Below are 6000 nucleotides of genomic sequence, written 5' to 3'. Positions count from 1 at the left end.
GGTCATACCCTTTCCCCTGTAGTCAACTCTGGGAACATAAGAGAGCACATTGGGCAAACGTGTCTTAAGGAGACCATAATGCATCCCTTGACCAGGCTGGTGCTAAACTGGAGGAACTGGCTCCTCCTCCTCAATCTCCTGCTCCTCATCTGAGCTATCACCATCTGATCCTCTGTCAGTGCTCTTCCTCTTTCTTTCTTCTCTAGACTCCACTCTGAACTCATCAGTGTCAGTGTCAGAAGAAGAGCTCCCTGACCCCTCTGCATACTGAGCTGCTGCACTAGAGGTAGCCCTGGTAGACCTCCTGCTGGTCGGCTTGAATCCAGGATGCATTTCCTGTCTCGCCTTCTTGTACTTTTCAAGTGCAGGATCATGCCTGTGCTTAGACCTCGGCTCCTATCGTCCACTCATGGCTGTTATCCTATATCCAAAGATTTCCATAGAATTTTAGATACATGCCCATAGCTTATTCTCGAATTGTAATTAGACATAGATTCTTTTATCTAAGGTTTTACAATCACCTCGACACACCACTGTCACAAGGTTTGCAAAACATAGATACAGAAGAAACTATGCCTAATATACAATTCTAAGATTGGATTGAATCAAAGGAAAACAGAGGGTCTGCTCTATTGGGCCATACCGGACACGTCTGGCAGCATACCGGACACGTCCGATATGGGCGTCCAGCAGCCCTAACCAGGGTTCCTGGATTCAAACCATCATGGATCAATTCCAAACTTTGGGCATTGCTTCTATATCACTAATGCAGCATATTGATCGAAGGAATTTCAAAATCATGCATTGACCATGTAGATTGGATGAGGTCTGTGATTAGGGTACCTTGAGAGAAGAGATGAGAAGGCGATGAGAAATCCAAATCCCCGGGCCTTCAATCTTGATGCAAGCCTTCTCCAATGCGATCTCCTTCTCTCCTTTTTCTTGGTGAAGTCCTCGATCGCCCTAGGTGAGGAAGAAGTCGGTGGCTGGGTTAGTTGGAAGGAGACAAGCCTGTCTAGGCCAAAGGGGTACGCTCAGTTTTATAGTCCCGCTCATACCGGACACGTCCGGTACACACGGGCTGGCTAAAATAATTCCAAAAAGTGTTTTCTCTCTTCTAATCCCCTTTTCTGTTATTTCTCAGTCCAAAAAGGTATATAATCTTGATCCAAACCGAGTATCATCACTTTCCTTATCCAATGCCATAAATTGATTTTCTCTTTTCCAAATATTTGGCATATACAAGATTTCGCTTACTTGAGAGAGATAGAGAGAGACATAGTAGATTGTGGACTTAAGAAAGCCATGTCATGTGTGATTAGCCAATCAAACAATCAAGGAGAGCTATAATCATCACATGACAAGGCTAGGTCACAACGACCAAGATTCAAATAGTTTTTCAAATTCACACCACCTACACATGCTAGTTATGGGTTTTGAAAAATATCTCTCCTATGTCACACAAATGCACATTCTAACATATAAAGGGCCTTAGATGCACTTACAATGTATGTATGTAAACACATACCTTTGCCTTGAGCCCACAAGAATACCACTAAGAAGATAAATAGCATAATGATCTTTATGTTGACCTCAATTGCCAAATAATCATGCTAGATACATTTTCATCCAAAGAACTACAAAGAATGCTACATAAATTTGTTAGTCCACAATGGTGAAAAATAGAAACTTAGCACCCCCTAAATAAGTGCCTCATGTTATTTGAATGACTTTCAACAAGCACTTTATTCTATTAAGAATTTGGGAGACAATTTTCTATTTTGAACCACAACCAAATAATTTGCCATACGTAAATTTGAGTATAAGAGATGCTCACAATCCACTTAGTTTTGGTAAACCACAAGCTTCTGAGTAAATTGAGAATATATGAAAATATATGGGTCAAAAACTCAGTTGCTTATCCAATTAGTGTTCTGGTTCCTACAATACTGGATACGTCCGGAATACGCAGAACACAAACACTTTCTTTCTGTCCCTGGCCATACCAGACACGTCCGATAGTAATACCGGACACGTCCGATAGGTTCAGGACAGAACCAATTAATTCACTGCTTGTAATTCTTCGTTTAGCTCTAGTATGTATTGTAAACTTGCACCTCAACAAATGAATTGGTTTACTAGAGAGCCGTTAAAAGCATCATATGACAAACCAAAGGTGTCTTACCTCTCCACCGATGTCCTTATAGAACATAGTATTGACAGTCCTCCAGTCATGCCCATCGGCGGGGTGCCTCATCATTGTATCTTTCTTACGCTCTTCGCCATGCCAGCGCAACAGCTTGGCTGACTTTGCACATGCAAACAGCCTATGCACCCGGGGAGCTATAGGGAAATATCAAACGACCTTTATGGGACCTCCTCTAGTCTTGGTACCCTCATCTGACGGCCCTTCCTTGTACCGTGGAGCTCCACATTTGGGGCACTTGTCCAAGTCTTTGTATTTTTCTCCATGGTATAATATGCAATCATTGGAACACGCGTGGATTTTATCAACCTTGAGGCCGAAGGGGCAGATCATTTGCTTGGTCAAGTATGTCTTTTCTGGCAACTCATTTTTTCTGGAAGCATTTTCCTTATTATACCTAACAACTGATCGAAGCCTTTATCGCTCAATCCGTTTGTCGATTTGAACTCTAACAGCATGATGTCGGCTTCTAGTTTGCTCATTGGACAATCCATATACAATGGTGTTTTGCCATCTTGTCTCATTTTCTCTAGCTTTCTCAGCTGTCTTTCACTAAGACATTCGGTCTCTACATTACGTAGCAGCTGAGAAATGCCATCGTTATCCTCGGTGTCGTCAGCTAGCGTGTTCCTAAACACATTATTAACTATGGGCATAGGTTCCGTGTTGACACCGGGTTCCTCGTCACCATCGTGGATGGCTATATCAGGCATGTCCACATCATCATCGTTTTCCTGCAGAACATTCACACCAACCTCGCCATGCATGGTCCATATCGTATAGTTTGGCAAGAATCTCCTGGTAATCAAGTGCGATCGTATAGACTCAATTTGACGAAAGTTCCTTTGATTCTTGCAATCTTTGCATGGGTAGAAGAATGGTTCCCATTCCCAGCATGGGCTTTGGCATCGGTGATAAACTAGCTGACGCCATGCATGTACCGCTTATCCGTTCAGGACAAATGCATCCACTCTCGATCCATCTCTGCACAAAAAAAATACTGAGACAGTAATTACAAAGAATTAATAAGAAATCGAGCTTCATGAACAACAATTGTAGCTCGAAAGTTTCATTTTTGAAAAACATTATTGTACACTAATTATTAGAAAATTGAAATTGGTAGCCCCAGCCCTGTAAATTGAAAATCGTAGTAAAAAACAATTATTGCACAATATTGAAGAACAACTATTCTACTCTACTTCTAAGAACTAATTATAGCATCACATACTAACAATGATGATCTTGATCACCATGGAATAATTAGCCACGAATTTAAATGTGTTCATAGACACCAACCGTTTGGATGATAGATTCACCACATTGTTTAGCCTTGCACAAATGTCCAATTGGAAAAGTGCTCTCTAGAATGGAGAAAGAACTAGAATGAGAATCAAGCAATATAGCCATCAAAACGAAGCTAATTAAGCAACTAAATCAAAGGAGTAGATGTTTGTTACTAACTTTAAAGCAAAAAGATCAAGCCATTCTTTAAAATCCAAGCGCTAGCTTCATGGTGAAAAGCAGCCGCAACAATGGAGGGAAGGGCCCAAACGCGCGCCTCTGTTCTCAGGATGGAACAGAGGAGGAAGAAGAGGACGGCTGCAGCCTTTTGTGCTGTAGGCTTATCACCGTCGGTTCTTGGCTAGAACCGACAGTGATAGAGCCCAATCACTGCCAGTTTATGGCTTTAATCGGCAGTGATGAGTGGCTGCCAAAACACTACCGGTTCAAGCCACAAACCGACAGTGATGTGGTGTTTCACTGCCGGTTTTAGCTCAGCCCCAATCATTTTCTCATTTTCGAGCTCATAACCGGTAGTGAAGGTACATCACTGCTGGTTCTCATAAATCCGGCAGTGATGAGACCGACGGTGATGTTCAAATCTAGCGTAGTGTTTATACCATATTAAATAAGTATCATTAAATGGTAATCAGCTGTCATCTAGATCCCAGCATCTCTGCCTTCAGCTGTCTCTCCACTGACTTGTCATCAGGGCCCTTGCCATATGTCAGCAACTAATACTCCCAGTGTCACCTCAAGTCGTCACGGCCATGTCATCAACTACATCCAACGTGTGTTTGGTGTGGTACGGTGACGATTGCAAAGAGATTCCCTTGCAGCCAGATTCTAACAAGCTATAGATCATGTCAGCCGATCATGTGTTATATCATCCAGCCCTCGATCGGTGTAGACAAGTATCATGCAGTACGTGTGCAGATATATGCAGAACCGCATGCATGCATGCATGCATGTTATTCGACTCGACCAGCCAGATCAGTGCCGGATGCCGGCCCAACATACAAGCAGAACATGCATATGAAAAGTACTCTCTCTTTCCTAAAATAGTTGTACCCTCGTTTTTCAGTCTAACCAAATATACACATGATTATCAAGTATCAATAGCTACCAAACATGTGTCCTAAAATCGTTTTATATTAGTAATGGCTACTAGTTAATAGTGAAGTCTTGAAGAGTATAACAAGTGAATTAGATTATCACCCAACGTTCTCCCATATCTATAAATAAGCCATAAATTTAGAAGTAAACTTGAAAAATGGGATAAGTTAATGGCATAATCTTACATAATACTTATATTTTACTCCATCCGTCCAAAATTATAAGTCATTTTAACTTTTTAGAGTCAAAGCATCTTAAGTTTGACCAGATTTATATAATAAAACAATAGCATTTATGATACCAAATAAGTATCATTGGATTTTTCATTAATTATATTTTCATAGTATACCTATTTGATGTCATAAATCTTTGTAATTCTCTTTATAAATTTGGTCAAACTTGAGATGCTTTGACTCTCCAAAAAAGTTAAAATGACTTATAATTTAGAACGGAGGGAGTAGGTAATTTGTCAGCTGCCAAGGTTCAAGGGCTACCAGTTGAGCGAGGTTCGCTTTTTGCTGACATTCTGTGTATATAACTAGTACACAAAAACACTATTAGAGCTAGGGTTGAATAATAATAGCCACACAAAATATGAAATTTTGATGGGTACGGTGTATATATGTAGGTTTTGCTTGCCTTGAGGGCATACGCGATATATATGCATCATATGCATGTAGACATGGTCGGTAGTTAATTGCGGACGCGGGCAAGCGCGGCACAAATAAACTGACGGGCAACATGCAGCCGGCCGGCATGCATGGATAGATATAATAAGGTCCCGTTTGGCAAGGTTTTCTTCACCGGCTTCAGGAGCCGTTTGGAGCCGTTTTCTACCAAACGGGGTAAAGTAAAATAGCTTCACTTGTGAAGCCTCTAAAAACATGCTCTCACAGTGATTTGGGGTGGGATGAAGCCAAAAAAAAGTGGCTTCTCCCGGCTCCTCCTCCAGGCCCCTAAAAACATGCTCTCACAGGGAAGCCATTTTGCCAAACGGTTTACCAAAACCGCTTTAGCTCCACCGGTGGAACTGTTCGTGGAGCTGAAACAAAAAAAATGGCTTCACTAGTGAAGTGAAGCCCTGCTAAACGGGGCCTAAGAGCATCTCCAGCAATATTACCTAAAACAGATCCATACTTCTCTGTTTAGGTAGCCGCCTATTCTGAGACTACATATTTTTACTACCTAAAACAGACCCCTATTTTATTTTCTCAAAAAATGCATGTTGGCCCTCTATTATCTCCATTTCTCCTCTACAATTTAACCAAAAATATTTGAACCACAAATAAAGCACATAGTTCGAACATAATTAATCAAAGTAGGAAACTACAAAGTTCAAACATACTTAAACAAAGTACGACGACAGAGTTTTCAATGTCAACAATTGGACCACAATA

The sequence above is a fragment of the Miscanthus floridulus genome, chromosome 18 (assembly GCF_019320115.1).
Source record: "Miscanthus floridulus cultivar M001 chromosome 18, ASM1932011v1, whole genome shotgun sequence".
Classification (NCBI taxonomy): Eukaryota; Viridiplantae; Streptophyta; class Magnoliopsida; order Poales; family Poaceae; genus Miscanthus; species Miscanthus floridulus.
Note: the sequence above shows the minus strand (reverse complement) of the source record.